Source organism: Lissotriton vulgaris, chromosome 2_1, assembly GCF_964263255.1.
Source record: "Lissotriton vulgaris chromosome 2_1, aLisVul1.2, whole genome shotgun sequence".
Classification (NCBI taxonomy): Eukaryota; Metazoa; Chordata; class Amphibia; order Caudata; family Salamandridae; genus Lissotriton; species Lissotriton vulgaris.
Window position 1 is genome coordinate 248,578,239 of NC_141687.1, and position 17,266 is coordinate 248,595,504.

Sequence of the window (17,266 nt, forward strand, 5' to 3'; positions counted from 1 at the left end):
TGCATAATAATGGCTATGACTTCGGTGGTCAGCCTTGGCAATATGGTTAATCTGGTACAATGGTGGGCAGTATTGGCATTTTACAGGCATTCTCAGTGTTATGGTGAGAAACGATAGCATATTATTGTAACTCATGTTCATTTTAAGCAGAAACTATCCAAATAAGGGTTCTGTACATGTAAACACTCAATTAAAATTACAGGCTGATATTTAGGGACTCTGCAAAATTATGGTTTTTAGGGGAGGTTTTTCTTCTGGTATTGATTTTTTTTTGCCCAAAATGGAAATCAGTGTTTGCCAGAATAATCTGTGTGTTTTTAGAAACCGATATGCTGATGAAGACAAAAGGTTGTAATTCCTAAACCCATTTAAAGTTGATAGTGAAGTGATCACTGAAGCTGAGTTGGGGAGACATATTGTTGTGGTTATGTCATTTGTGCCGACGGGAGCAATGATGCTTTGGCTTACTTCATTTCACTGGTGGAGGCATTTAATATTGATAAGCATTTTAATGGTATTTCTGCTAGTAGCCAGAGGTGGCTTCTCCGTTAAAGTGGAGAAGCGTAGCCCCACTGCTTTTCAGGAGTACAAAAAAGAAAAGAAAATTATAATAACGCATTGTTATTATCATTTTATTTTTCCATAGTGGCTCAGTTCTAGGTGCGGGGGGGGCTGGGCAGTCCAGAGCAGGGGGAAGAGTGGTGGGCACTCGCTAAATGCACATGATGGTTTGGCAGGCCGTCTTGGGCCAGCCAAATAATCATACACACTTAGGGCCAGATATAGGTAAATCCGATTTACCGACTCTTAAATACCGACTCATACCGATTCGGTATTTAAGAGTCGGTAAATTGGAAGGAGGCAGATGTAGGTAAAAAGTTACAGATTCTGTAAGAGTCGGTATTTACTGAATCGGTAAATACCGATTCTGTATTTCCCATTGATTCCTATGGGCCTTAAAGCCCATAGGAATCAATGGGAAATACAGATTTGGTATTTACCGATTCGGTAAATACCGAATTCTGCAAGGGTGCAGGGGGTGTCACTTTGAGACCCTCTAGCACCCCAATTCCGGACTTGTGTGCCATGTGGCACACAGACATGCCCTAAGGGCATGTCTGTGTGTCACATTGCACAGGTGTGCATGCACAGATGTGCATGCACACCTGAATTCGGTATTTTACCACCCAATAGGATTGGGTGGTAAAATACCGATTCTTAAGGGCCTGTGGCACTCTTAGGAGTGCCACCTACATGTGGATATTCCGAATCGGTAAATATACCGATTCGGTATTTTACAGATTCTGTAAATTTACCGATTCTGTACATTTACAGAATCGGTAAAATATAGGCCCCCTACATCTGGAAACCCTAATACCAGTCGGTAACGGCCGAACTCCTACATCTGGCCCTTAACATGTTCGACACCTGGCTGTTTTGCACAGCCTGGGTGGAGAACATGCAGAGGCTTCCACTCCCTGTCTGAGTGCCGAATCATGGCGCCCAGACCAATCACGATGCTGCTGTCATGTTGGTGACAGCAGCAGCGTTATTGGCTTAGGACAGCCTGTGTGCTTCCTGCTTCTGGGACTCGTCAGGAAGAGAAGCGGAGGAGAGACGGAAGAGGAAAGACAGTGGCCATAAAGAGGTAAGTGTAATTTGTTTTGTTTTTCACTCTCCTCCCCTGCCGTATCATCACTAATCCGTGCCAGCCACCACTGAATCCTTAATAGGATGTTCATGGTGTAATGTTAACAAGTTGTCATTATTTTACAATGATAACTTTGCTAATAGCTTGGGATGACTTTCCTTCAGCAGAAGTAGCTCTCATTAAAAAAGTTGGAGACTTAGATATATAACACAATAAGAGACATTTACCTATTACCAGCCTGGATTATTGGCTTTGTCAATGATTGTTAGATGTTTAAAATAGATGAGTAATAATGATTTTGTTGTAAACAATATTGAAAGGGTTTCAATTCTGAAAATGAGACTGAATTAAACACTACTGAGATCTGTGATAGGGGTAATGGTTTTCAGAGTGTCTCAATCACTCCCATTATGTTCACTCTATATTAGACATATACCACCATTATATTCCTTCATCTCGTCCATCAGTACATCTTCCATCTCATCTATTTCTTCTTTAGTATCCTCTTTTCACTCACTCTTGAATGCACTTCCTCACATCGCATACACTTCACCACCCTCTAAACACACACCGCACAAACTCAACTGTAAGGTGAGGGCTGCAGGTTTCCCCGGGGTCTAGGAGGTGCAGACGTCATTTGTGGCAGCGAGGAGGGAGGTCTTGGTGCTGTGGTTGCTTCAGAATATGGACTGGGAGAGGTTCAGGATGTGGTTTGCTTCAATGATGGCCTTCTCAATGACCTTGGCTGGGAAGGGTAGCAGAGAGATGGGTCTGAAGTTCTTGAGGTCCATCAGGTCCATTTCTTCAGCAAGTGGTTAATCTTTGCATGCTTCCAGTCTTCCGGTAAGGTGGCAGAGTTGATGGAGCAGATGAGGGTGTAGCAGAGTTCGGGGGCGATGGAGGTGTCGGCTATGTTGACGATGTGGTGCATGCAGGGGTCCGAGGGGGATCCGGAGTGGATGCTCTTAATGGTCTTGAGGGTGTTGTCAATGGTGATGGGGCGTCCAACTGAGTAGGGTCTGCTTGGGTCCAGTGCATTTGAGTGTGGTAGTTGCAGGTGGGGTGAGAGGGTCTTGGGTATGGAGGCTGTTGAAATTGTCGTATGTCTCTGTAATCTTGCGGTGGAAGCAGGTGCAGAAGTCTTGGGAGGGTGGGATGTCTGCTGTCTTAGTGCTGGGTTGGCGAATTCTTTGAACACTGCAAATAGTTCTTTGCTATTGAGTGCTTTGGCATTGATCTTTTCTTGTAGGGCAGCTTTCTTTGTTTCTTTAATGAGGTGGTGGTGTGCTGTGACAGCGGTTTTGAAGGCTGAGTGGTCTTCCAAGGTATTGCTGCTCCTCCATCGCTTCTCGAGATGTCTACTGGTGTGCCTGGACTCATGAAGGGTGGGAGTATCGCTTGCCTGGGGTTTTCTAAAGGGGAGCCAGTGTGTCAGCGCAGTTGTCGATCCTTCGTGGAGGTTACATGCTAAGGTTTTAGAGTTTACTTTGGAGTTGAGTGGTCGTCCGAGTGGGTTGTGAGACTGAGAGCACTTTGGGTACGATGCCGATGCCTCCACTCGGTTTGTTGCTACAGTCCTTGTGAATGATGTTGTAGCCATACAGGATGGCGGTGGCAATGTCTGGGGTGGAGGTGGAGTTCATTCAGGTTTCCCTGAGGAAGGCGATGTCGGAGTAGACAGAGTCGAATATGTCCCAGATCTCCACGGCGTGTTTGTGGAGAAAGCGTGTGTTGAGCAAGATGCAGCTGAGGCAGTCAGGTCCGATATTTATTGGTAGTGCAGGGGGTGGGGTTGGTGTGCAGCGGCAGGCAAAGGTGCAGATGCAGTTCCGGCAGGAAGAAGGGACCTGGGTGTCATTCGGCGATGCCCGGCGGCAGGCGGTGTGTAGTCCGGTGTTGATGATGTGGAGGGTGTTGGCGTTGTAGCGGTGCATGATCCGAGAACCAGGGTCCGTGCCGCTGAGCAAGGCCCAGGCACAGACGGGCATGCCTTTGGAGCGCCAGCAGCCATGCAGCAACAACCATTTAGTAGTGTGAGGGGGAGGGCTGGAAAACTGGGAGGTGGGGAAGCGGGAAAGTAGCATTGGAAGGGGCGGACCGCGGGGGACAAGCAGCAGCAGGTACACGGAAGGAAAAAGGCCCAAAAAGTGAAATGAGGCAAGAGTGAAAGAAAAGGGACTAAAAGTGACAAAAAGCAAAGAAAGATGAAAGGAAGGAAAAAAAGATCAGAAAGACAGAGAGACAGAGGGCGGAGCAGCAGGAGAGAAGCTCCCCAATGGACCACCAGAGATAAGGCACAGGTGGGTGCCTGCAAGTGGAGGAGGGCCTCAAACTCAGCAGCAGCAGCTACCTAGGCAGAGCTATGCAGGAAGGTAAGCAGTTAACTGACAAGGTGCATTTCTCCATCAACTTTTCCGACTGGGATTACAATCCATTACCAGCAGGTTACACATGGGTCTCTGTAGACAGTCAATTAACCCATAGGACTATCTTACAAGGATTGGAACCATTGGCCTGCAGATCTCACACATGACTAAAAATCTGCCTGTTTAATTTCTGCACTTTTACTAATTTCACGCTTAATCATTCCTATCCCTTTTTTCCTAATTTCTCTTTTAAATCTTTTCTTCTTACCCTATTATTTTGGTTATAAATGTATTGATCTCTCCTCATATTCTGCATTTTGTATGACATATATTAAACTTTGTGTGTTTTCTGCATTTTCAGTTTTACTCCAGACTCTTCTTTTTCTCTCCCCCTTTTCTTGGTCACCCCATTTCCTGTAGATGTTTTTAGTTTTGCTCTACCCTTTTCTATTTTTCTGTCACTATGTGCTGTTGTTGTCTTTCTTTCACTTCTCTCTTCATTCTGTTCCTTGCTATTTTGTTTGTTTCTCTTCTTTCCTGTTATCTCTCCTATGTTTCTTTGTGCCTCATGCACAAAGGTGTTTGCAATGACAATATGACACTAAGGGGCATATTTACAAGTTGGAACGAGACAAAGCTCGCTGCACGGGTACACGCGGTAGATTTACGACAACAGATGGTGTTGTATAGTGGCTTATGATGGAGCGAGCAGATGAATTAAATTTCGTTCAAACTCGCAAAGTTAAACTTCCATAACAAACGTAATTGTATTAACAAGCACGTGTGTTGAAATGATTAATCAACTTAGTTTTAAAATGCACTCATACAGAAAAACACGTGTGGACTAACTTATATGCTCTATGTTCCAATCGCAAGTGTGTGAAAATAATAAACTAACTTTGTCTATTTATTTATTTATTTATTTTTTTCTGAGTAAGTATTTATTTGTTGATTAATTAAAATCATTACAAACAAGAATAGATAAAAGCAACCTACATAAACAAACATATACTATGCACAAAGTTATTATCATCTTAAACTGATCATCAAAAATTGCATTAATACAGTCAATTCCATATTAATATTTAAATGTTTACACACTGATTAAATTACAGGTATTAGCTAGAGTACAATATATTAGCAGCAATCTCTGTTATAGCAGCATTTAACTAAAGTGACAAGTGTTAGCAGTAGGAAATACTAGTATAAATACATTTTTTGCTGTTTTCCATTTGCAAGCTATAGTAAAGTGCAATGTGCATAACTATAGTAAATTATACTAATAGACCCTTCAACTGGCATACATTTTGATTTAAACAATTCTTAAAATAAGTTTCTTTAATTATTTTGGATCACGATAAATAGTTATTTACTTGTTCTTCGTCTTTGAGTTTCTTCTCAGCAATAATAATGAACTTAACAAAGTGATAAATAAGTTTTATATTGGCCCCACTCAAACAGGTAATAATTGCTTGCCTGCATGTTCTAATTCCTAGTTCATTAAAAATTGGTTTTAGGATCAACTTCCGAGCCTCTGCCAAAGCTGGACACAAGGTTACAATGTGTGTTAGTGTTTCCTCCCTTTGACTACAAAGCCTGCAAATGCTCGATACCCATTGATTTTCCCATTTTGGTATACCATCCTTTGTCGGATATCTTCCCAGCCTTAAATACATAAATTTATTCTTGAGCCTAGGTTTTACATTATAAGACAAGTAAGATTGAGGTGACAGCCTACCGAAAGAGTTAACAACTGTCCAGAAATTACTTATTTTCCTTAATTCCTCCTTGTCCGCTATAGTCGTTAATAATGCGGCCATTTGATTCATTTCTTTTTTAAAAACTATCCTGCTCCTCATTTCATCAGCCAAATTAGAGCAGTCAAAATTACTTATGCATTCATTAAAATACAGCTGCCAATTTTTTGAATATTCCCTTTCTGAGATTTCAAGCCAGCATAACTTTGCCAGTGAACCTTCCTCTGAACGCACTAATGTTAAAAGAGACTTCAAGAATGTAGATTGACGCGCCAGAGATTGGTTTTTCAAACCAAATTCCAGTCTTATGTTTGCTCGACTAATATATTTGGGGATTTTAAAAACAGTTTTATATATTCTAATCTCTATATCGTCGAGCACTTTCGCGTCTTTGCCCCTAAAGATGAATGAGCAATATTCCAAAGATGGCATTAATTTTGCTCGCATCACCTTTATCAGATGGTCGTAATTGGGGCATAATAGTTTGTCTCTTAATTTTCTAAAAGCAAATGCAAGTGAGCAACCCCTGGCTTCAAGATTGTTAAAATGCTGTCTAAAAATCACTTTGTCTATTGTTATTGTCAGTATTAAATGTGGCTGAAATATTAATGGCATGTGCCTATTGGTGTGCTTATGTTGTGTTATATCTTTTCTGGGGCTAAAACTCGTGGAGAATCCTTATGGCCTAAAAGAAGAAGGTTAATATACATGCTGCTATATGTGCATAGCTAGGTAACATAAATTAACAGGGTAATAATTAGCGAAGGGGGTGGGTAACTTAATTCTCTAATTAATTACTGTTTTGTGTTTGTTTATATACTAGTTTCCGTGAGAGGCCTTTAGGCCTACAAAAGATGGCGTTTTCGAATCCTGTCCAGAAAGGAGCCTTGCACACACGAGAAGTGGAAAGTTTTACCACGTTGACAATTTTGTCCGAAAATATTGTTGAATAAGTTGTGCATAATGTGCTCATGGAGATTGTCCAAGGACAGGAAGTGGCAGGTTTGCCAAGGCAAGGAAGTCATGAACTGTAGCTCGAACTTGGTTACATTTTCGAGGAAGCGAAATGACTCGAAAGCAAAGGAGGACAATAGGGCTAAGGAAAAGCCTGTTCTCGGTCTGGAGATGGATATGACATGCTGGTGTACTGACACGGCTCAGCCAATGACAAGTGTGGATTTATGGAAAAGAATGCAGAATTTAGTTACTTTAGCTAGTTAGAAAGGTATAAAACCTGGCTCACGGGGAGGAGGGAATCTCTCCTCGTTTTCTCATTCCTGAAGGGTGTGATGTGCTGTTGGACTCTTTGGCCACGTAAGGATAGCAGACTCTTATGATTCTTTTATTAGGTGAAGAGAGTTTTTAGACAGGGAGATAGAATTTAGGGAATGGAATCTTATATTTTGCTTTAAATTCATGCTAACTGATTTGCCTTTAATATGTCAGTCCAAAAGTTTTCCTTAAAATGATGCTTTCATCTTGCTAATAAAATAAGATTCTTAATTATAAAATGCTCTTTCTTTGAATAAAAGTTAATAAAAATTAGATTTTGAAATGACAAGCTGGTCTTGTTTATTCATGGTCTAGTTATCATTAGTTGATCCATTCACTTTTGTGACTTAATTTAATGACATATGTTTTTAAAACTGTTGGACCCGGCCCTTTTGGCAGGTTCACCCCGAGACTTTTTGCTTTTTCCTAGCCTGTTTCTGGAACCTGGTGGTAGTGATTTTAGGCCTCTGCGCACTTTTTCACTGTGGTACAGTGTAAAGTGTGTGAGCTCTCTGTGTATGAGTGGTGTGTGACCTGCCCTCCCATAGGAATGAATGGGGAATATGTATGCCCATGGTAGTTCCTGATGTGTGGGGAGTGCAGGGTCGAGTTTGGTATGTGCGAACACGTGAGATTGAATGCTGCGCAATGGTATATGCGGCATGATTGTGTCTAGTGTAGAAGTGACACTTCTAGAAGTTGGCATATTTGTGTAATTTGTGTCTGTCGTGTAATTGGCTGAGGCTGGCTGGTGAGCCTGGCTCCAAGAGTTTGGGAGGGTCTGCCCCGGTGGTGAATGGAGTGTTTAGCATGCTGATGTGAGGGGAGGAGTGAGCCTGGGCCTGCTTGTGGATTGACCATCTGGTTTGAGGGTCCTGAATGAGGCTGGGTTTTCCCCACACAATGCTGGCTCCACCCCCTGGGGTGCGTCTGATGTCCCTAGCCAAGCCAGTGAAAGGAATTCCCTATAACCAGTTCTAGCTGGTTCTCACACTGCCTGCACCCTGCTAAACAAAGGATTTCTCTGTATAAAAAGGGGCTGTGTCCCCTTCCAAAAGGTTCTTGTTTCTGTCTTTCTGACTTGAATCCTGCCAGGGGCGTGCTGCTGCTTGGGCTCAGGGGAAGGCTTGCCTCCCTGGGCCCTGCCGAGCCCTTGGATGCCTGATGGACTTGTCCTGGACCCCTGAAGGACTTTTTGCTGGACCTTTGTTGCCCTAGCGCTGGCAGCGCTTCTTGGGGGTCTGCCTGATGCCACAGCGCTTAGGAGCGCTTTATTTGTGCTCTAGCGCCCCCGAGCGCTTGATTTGCTATTTTAGCACAGGGAGCGCTTTAAATTTCCTTTAGCGCTTGGGAGCCCTTCAATTGTGCTAGCGAGAGCCCACCTCGCTGCTTTCTGCCCAGATTCATGTGTATGTTGCGGGGGCCGTCCCGCGTAATGGCCGCCAACCTGTATATTTAAAAGCAGGTGCCCACCCTGCGTGTTGTGCCCTCAAGCGAGTCCCTCATCGCTTGATAATTTAATTGCAACGGGAGCCCACTCTGTGCTTTTTCGGGGAAATCGCAGCGCTGGCCTCGACAGCGCGACCGGAGCCAGAGGGGCTCGTCAGTGGGGCTGGGCTGCCATTGGCTGGCCCAAGGAAGAGTTGCCGCGCAGCCATTGGCTTCCCCCCGGAAGGAGAGAGCCGCGTCATCACCGGGGCTCCCATGAGCGAGGGAGAGCCCCGGTCTGCTGGTAGAGCCCAGCCGCCTTGCCCAGCCGCCCAGGAGGAGGAGCCCCTGTGAAGGGGGGGCTTCACGACGTGGCGCGAGGACAGGCAGCACCAGAGCGGGACCAGAGCCACGAGAGGATTCCCTCCCCCCCACGGAAGCCGGTGAGTTGAAGCCGGCTGGGTGGGAGAGGGAGTGAGGAGGCGCTCTGCCGGTGCCTTCACCCTGAGCAGCCCCACTTGATAGCGGGCCATTCCCACGGTTGCGGGGCATTTGTTCTTTTGAGTCCCCCAGAGGGGGGCTCCACCGAAGGCACCAGCCTCTGTTAGAGAGCCCCGAGAGGCTCATGCAGCCCCTTTGATGTTGCTTGATGCCGAGTCCCCAGAGGGAGGACTCCAACGCTGGGGCCACATTCGAGCAGAGCCCACGAGGCTCACGGCGCCACATTTGTGTCTAGAGCCTTGAGAGAGGCTCGAGGCGCCCCACGTGTTCCCGGGTCCCCCGTGAGGGACCCCACCGCCGAGTAAGGCTGCATCGTGGTTTTGCGAGCCCAGAGAGGCTCGAGGGGGCATTTCTTTGTGTAGAGCCCCGAGGCTCCCTGCCCACATTGTTGTTTTGCGAGCCCAGAGAGGGCTCTTAGGGGGCAAAGTTATTTACAGAGCCTGTGTGGCTCCAGCTTGGCGCAGCTTTTGTTCTAGGGCCAGTGAGGGCCTTGGCGCAGTTTTGTGATTCCCAGCTGCCCAGCAATTAGTGGGCAGCTGCACCATTTAGGCCCCTGACTTTTGGACACAGGGCGTCCTAGACCCAACGAGGCCAGTAGGCCTAGGGACTGCCACAGGTAGTGGCTTATGTAAGTTTTGCGCGATGTGATGTGGTGCTAGGAAATGTAATGCATTTAATATGATTGCGCACCTTGATCTTACACCTCTGAATGTTTTTAGGCATCATGTGTTTTTGCGCTATTGAGTTATGTTCTGACACCTCTGAATGTTTTTATGCATCATGTGTCTTCCTTGATTTTACACCTCTGAATGTGTTGGTTTATGCATCATGTGTTTTTCCTTCCCTGCACCTCTGAATGTGTTTTTGATGCGTCATGTGCCATGTTCTTACACCGCTGAATGTATGTTTTTTGCATCATGTGTTTTCCTTCCCTACACCTCTGAATGTTGTGATGCATCATGTGTAATGTGTTCTTGCTTATACCCCTAATTGTATTGTGATACTTAGGTGGTTGTTCTTTCTAGAACAGGTGGTCCTAGTGAGGTCCTGGTTCACTGCGTGACATTCTCCTAAGGTGTTTAGGGTTGCGTAGGTGGTACTTACCTGTTACCAGTAGTTACTGGTTGTGATTTATAACTGTTATTTTGTGCTATACTTATTCTAAGTTCTAGAAGTGCTATTTCTACTAAGTGCTGATTCTGACAGTGGCCCATGTGGATTGGTCCTGGTGTAAATAATCCCTTGTGAATATTGCCCGTGCCAGTTGGCACAATGTACATGTGTGATTCTATCTGATGTGTTTTGACAATACAGAAGTTATTTTTATATAACCTTGTGTGGAGTTCCTTTTGTGGTCTGCCTAGGATGTTGTTGCTGTTGTGTGCTGGCGCAAATGCTTTACACATTGCCTCCGGGATAAGCCTGTCTGCTCGTGCCAAGCTACCAAGGGGGTGAGCAGGGGTTATCTTGGCGTGTGACTCCCTTGCCCTGACTTAGGAGTGGTGGTCTCTGACTGACTTTGGCGCAAGCCCTGGCCAGCCAGGGATCCCATTTCTAACAAAAACTATGGTAAGAAATTATAAACTGCAGTTGTAAATAAATGTGTAAATAGTTTGTGAATAGATCCGATTAATTAGGTCACATGATTCGGTCGATCAAAATTGCTGGTTTATGGGCCTTAGTAGTGATTCATAATTAATGGTGAGTATTGTGGAGATGGGCAGTGTTTGTGAGACAGTTTTTCATTAGGAGCGCTGGATCACTTGCAATAGAAAGAAGTACCCTGTGATAAGGTGGAAAGCTGGTACGAGGGGGCTTGGCTACCACATGTCACTCCATGTACAAAGTTTGAAGTCCAGTAAGGTGATCCGTGACCTCGAGCCCGGACGAAATTACCACAACAAAGAAACAGACAATGAAACATGTTGGTCCAACCTCACGATTTTGAATAAAACTGGCATATGGTAGATGTGAGTCTTAACTCAATTTTTATTAGAGATATTCTTTATATAATAATATCAAAGGGTCTCTATTTTTCTTTGTTATATACAAATCATTATTTTCACCTCTACTATTTGTACTGTACACTCTTTTCCTTTTCGCAGGTGAGATAGCTACCAATGATGAGAAACGTGGGCACAAATGGTGAGAGCCTACCAGTGGCTCCTCTCGTGTAGCGCAGGTGAGGGGCTATCTCACCTATACACAATTTTTTGTTTTTTATACACCTGTATAGTTGGGGGGTATACTTGGAAAGAGGTGACTGACAAACCAAGGTTTTTATAAGTTAAAAGAAATTACTGTGGGCTATATGGATTGAGGAAAATTGAAATATTTCTAAATCAATAGGTGGGGAGATGAAGTTGAAACCCCACTCCCAATCCTATAAAAGAAAGTGGACTATGCCCCGTGTAATCTGGTCTTTTGGTGTTTTTTGGCATATTTTCAAGCTTCAGGCACCACCAGAGAGTCACTTTATTGGACGATCCAGTGGTGCTGCGTGCTGGCCCATATTTACAAGGCCACGCAAAGACACCCTGTTTGGCTTTTCATGGCTTTGTAATTTTGTCTCCTTTTCACGCATAACTTTGCATGAAAGGGCTTGCAATGGATGTTGTTGTGGCGTCCCACTGCAACACCCATTTTGCTTTTTGACACTGCCCCATATTTACAAGCATCTGAGACAGTGTCAAAAACTAACACCATTGAAAAGCAGGTGTTAGAGTGGCGCAACTATGAAAAATACTTTTATTTCTCATCTTTATTTTCCTCTTTCCTTGTGTTCTGGATTCTGCAATACACATGAAAGGAGCAAATCGTCTTTAATGACTGTTTTTGTGCAGGAAGTTGTCCCTTCCTGCACATAAACAATCATCCCTATGGTGCAAGGGAGCCTGCGTTGGCACTAGGCAGCTTTCTTAGTTTCAGCACAAGGGAAAACATAGGGGTACTCCGCATTCTTGTAAATACGATGCATCCCTGTGTTTTATAAATGACAGCAAAGCGCAGCTAACTTCCTTGCAGCACCACGTTGTGTCATTTGTTTGCAAATATGCCCCTAGGTTTACCAAATCATTAGAGAGACCCGTTCATGGCCAATGGCAGACTCTGACCTATCTGCCTGACGTCTAATGGTAATGACATAGAAATGGCCACATGCTGCAGACGCCAGATACAAGAACCATGCGTAAGTTTGTTAATTTTGTATTGTGCAAAGCAGCGTTTGGGCTGTTTGCATTACTTTTCCATACAAACCAACGCTAATACCAATTAGCGTTGTTTTGTTAATCCCCAAAAAGGTTTAGCGAAGGGTTAGCATTAAAAGAGTAATGCTAACCCGATGCTAAGCCTTTGTAAATCTGGGCCTAAGTCACAGGAAAAGTTGCAACCATGTCATATACATCACCTAAATGGGAAAGTTTTCCTGTCATATTACGTACATGTTATTATATAAGGTATACATTTCAGGGGCGGCTCCTCCCCAATGGTAGTGGAGCATCGCCCCACTGGCTACGAGCCAGCAGGTGAAACCTAAAACAATATACCATAATAGTTTTATTTTTCATTTGCCGGCTCTCAGCAAGCATGTGCAGGGAGGAGCAGTGCCGTGGCATGAGAGAGGGGAGAAGGAGTAGTATGCGCACTTCTAAGTGTATATGTGTGTTTGGCCGGTCGTCTCAGGCCGGCCAAACACACATGCGCACTTAGGTTTCTCCAACCCAGTTAAATTGAACAGCTGGGCTGGAGATACAGCACAGACTCCCTGTCCTAAGCTGAGCGTCTTTTCAGCCTGTTCAGGCCACTACCCGCGCTGCTCCCATAGCATGAGAGCAGCGTGGGGTTCGCACAGGGAGTCTGAGGCTGCCCCAATGGCTGCTGGGACAAGGAAGACCGAGGCACAATGCGGTAGATGGTCGGAAGCTCTATGTAAGTGTTTTAAAAAAAAATTATTACCCACCTGTGTTCTCCCTCCAGCGCTCCACCGTGCCCCCTCCCCCGACTTACCACCTCTTAATTGTGTCAGCCGCCACTTATACATTTATATTTTGATACTTATTTGCCTGTTACTACAGATCAATGAATTTTCGAGGCACTGTATGAGCCTACATTTAAAAAATAATCTATATTTCACAAAAACTCAGGGGCATATTATCAAGCCTGGGCGATAAAATTATCGCTGCTTTATCGACAGGAAACTGCTGATAAAGTGGCGATAATGGGCTTGATAATATGCTCTATGGAATTCCAATCGAAGCTCATGTTAAATGTGAAGGACATCTAACATGGGCTTCGATTGGAATTCCATAGAGCCTATTATCAAGTCCATTATCACCACTTTATCGGCAGTTTCCTGCCGATAAAGCGGCGATAATTTTATCGCCCAGGCTTGATAATATGCCCCACAGTTACCCCAGCTATCGAATAAAACAAAAACTAAGGAATGCAAAGGATTGTGCTCCCATGCGTTTATCCTCCATAGATGAAACTCATCAAGTGAATATCCGTGATGACATCATGAAATGCACTTTACGTGGGACACATTAAGAAAGGGTGCCATGGGATATGGGTGTATTTTGCATCCAGGGATCGCAGAGGTTTCTTTCCTTGAACTGTGTCAGCGCTCAATGGAGATAATAATCAAAGTGTTATCACACGTGTAAATATGTGATTAAGTATTGCACGATTGTCTGTCAGGCCACCCTAGGTCTATTAATGGAAGGGGGACGTACGGAAGGGCTCAGTTAGGCCTGGTGATCGGTACGTATGATTCAGGCAATCTGATCCATCAAAACCTAAAAGCTCACCTATTGGTTTCTAGCTCGGTAAAGACATTGTCCCTTACTTGTTTTCAAAATTCTTTATAGAGTATTCAATGTTTAAAGCAAAGTATACAGCACATGCGTCTGATAATAGGTGATGCAAAGGGCTTTAAGTGGCCCGGGTCCTGCCAGGGCTCAGCACCAGCAGTTCAAAAAGCAGGTGCTGAGACGGGTTCTCCACTTTTGCCCTCACCTTCAGGGTGAAAAAAATACTCTTACCGCTGCAGCAGTACCAACCTTCACTGCCTTTGATATAACTTCAAAGAGCCGCTATAGTTCTTTCACAGTCTCATCATGTCAGAACTGAAGCCTTTTGAATGTTATATACAACTCAGCCTAAGTTGTGGCTTATTTATCTTAAGCAACTAACAACCATTGACAAAGCTAAGAGTCCTGGCTTGTTATAGGTGTAATCTTACTTGTTGCATCATATATCTGGATGTGACAGAAGCTGCAAAATACCAGTCCGCCAGCACACTCTGCTAAGCACAGATTTTTAACTGAGGTGTTTGTAAGCCACACCCTTAATCACATTGACCACACCCCTTTCAGAGACCCTCCATCCCCCCAACCCAGGTTTTTCTTCCCACTTAAAACCCTGGCGATGCCATACGATAATGCATTGACCTGATGTACGTCACAGGGGGTCTGCAGTATTCCTAATGAAGTGTATGAGGGGCAGTGCTTTAAATGGGAAAAAATAAGTGCAGGTACTCATTAACATGAGATAGCGGTGTAGTAAGTGGGCGGGGCCAGGGGCGGGGCTAAGGGCAAGCCATGATGATACTTAACGACTTCTATGACAGTTGCACCACACAACAAAACACATGATAAATGTGTGTATATAAACAAAGCAGGTTAATATTACACAAAATGAAAGAGAAATGCGATATGTTAACATTTCCTTTTTTTGCAATAGTTACACCTTCTAAACACCATACTGTTAAATGCTGTTGTTTGGCACAATACTATATATTTTTGAGCACACGAGTAGGAAGAAAATGAAAATACCTCCACTACGAACCAAAGGTCTTGTGGCACCAAGCAAATGAAGCAAATCATCATGACCCTCCCCAGAAGATATTTCTTGTCTCTTCCATCGATCTATCCATTCATCCTACCATTTACCTGCTGATGTCCACCATTTACCCTTTACATTCTGTCGTCTATTCAGTTTTTCATCCATCATTCAGTTTTTCACCATTCTGTCTGTCCACCCTTCATACCAAACCTATCCATCCATCTTTAAACCTATCCATTCATCCTTTCACTTATCCATCTCTTTATCCACCCTTTCACTCATCCATCAATCCTTTCTCTCATCTATCCATCCACCCTTTCATTCCATCCACCCTTTCACTCAATCCCTCCTTTCATTCATCCATCATTCACCTTTTCATCCATCCCCCCTCACTTTCATTCACCCATCCAATCTTTGACTTATCCACCTATATCCACCCTTTTATCCAATCATCCACCTTCTTTCACCGATCCATCCACTCATCCATCCATCCATTCATACATCCACCCTTGCTTACTCATCTATCCACTCACTCACTCACTCACTCACCCACCCACCAACCCTCCCTACTACAATATTTATGAACCTTTGTCACCGAGCAGACATGTACACACAAAGTGCCACCCATTTTTCTTACAAAAAACAAGCATACAAATGCAGGCAAATACACAAAAAAAGCACACTAAAGACTCCGGTATGTTAAAAGCCATGTCATACTCTTCATCATGGCTTTTTTAATTGCCACTACCAGGGGACTGCCATGATTCCTATGTTTGTGCAAATGCAGAGGATAGTGTGAATGTGGTTGACAGCATAGGGCCTGAATGGACCCCGTAGCTGCCAAGGTTTCAGATTGCTATGTGTGACATTTTCATATTTTCATTGTAATTGTGAGTGCCATTTCAACGACTATGAGTGACACTTTCTTTCTCGCTAGCAAAATTAAGCAAGTAAGACGAGGTGATCATATAAATATCAGAAAAAACCTCCATTTGAGTATAGCTGCTAATGTTTCAGATTGCTTTTGTGTGACATTTTCATAGATTCAGTGGATTTACGAGAGTCAGGCAACAACTAGATGTGCAACATTTAGAGTGGCACTTTCTTGCGAGCATAATCATGGTATGAAGTCAATAGAAATAGACAAATATCAGAAATCACACTCATTTAAGCAACAAGGAAGTCAAACTCTGCAGTAGGTGCTTTTGAAGCTATTCAAATTCTAAAAAAAATCAGCACCCTCCACCCCAACCTCAGCTTCAGGTGTGGCCAAACCACATGTAACAAAGGGATCTCTGTGACAAAAGCAGCAACCTACTGAGCTATCCACATACAATCAAGTACAATACAATATGCTTTTTTTGAAGGAGGCATATTAACCCTCTACGCTACTTAATGGTCAGAGTGAAAAGTGCCAGTGGAAAAAACTCTGACCTCTCTCCAGCAGGAACAATAATCACCTGACTTAGCAAGTCTAACTATGCTGAGAAAATAAAGGGTGCTGCTTCATAGTGTCACTGTCAAGCAGGGATGTTAAACGCTTGGCACTACTAATAAATCAGCAAAGCTGCTAGTTTAGAGAAAAGGTAGCACTGGGCTGGCGGTGAGTGTGGGGCAGAAGTTAGGCTCGGGGCTGGGCACAGCAATAGCCCATCATGTGGAGGGCAGGAGGAGGTGAGCAGGTGATCGAGTCTCGAACACCGGCTTGCTCCTTCAAGTCCATGTAGCAGGAGAATTCCTGGGTGCTCTGGGGCCCGGCTGGCAGACAGAAAATGAAACACCCTGCCACAGCATGGGCGGCGACCACTGTGTGACCGAGGAAGATGGGAGCCAGGCGCATCTAAAGGAGAGTGTTAGGAATGTGGGGAAACCATGGGCTGGCAGCGCTAGTTTTGAGCATATAAGAAAGCCTTCTATGCACACACCAGGTAACTGAGGCATGTGGCGTTAGGAAGGTAGGTGCATCAGTGCAGAAAGCAGTTAGATTAGTGCTCCAGGGGCCACTTCGATCGCATCGTCTGGGCATTAACCCTCTGATCCAGAGACTGTACGGGAAGTGTGAGAATCCGCTCCTGATAATATGTCTATCTATATATAAAGTGTTACCCTGCACGGAATTTTCCCTACCTGAAGTTCTGCGCTTTGAAAATCACAGCGCACACTGTAAAACGAATCTCGACCCTGCTCTGTCCAGCACAGCGTGACGGCGAGCACCAGACATTATTCAGATGAGCCCTGCTGAATAGCTCATCAGGGGCTCAGATCAGGAGACAGAAGCGGTGCCTTTGCTCCCAGAGACACGTCCCACTCCTGCTTGCCACTGCGCCGGCACTCACAGCCACTAAGCCTACCTTTTCATGAGTACCGGTACTCTCCTCGGGCAGTAGAGAAGTGCCGGTACTCAGAGCGATAAATTTAAGAAGTGCTGGTACTCCGTACCGGTGAGTACC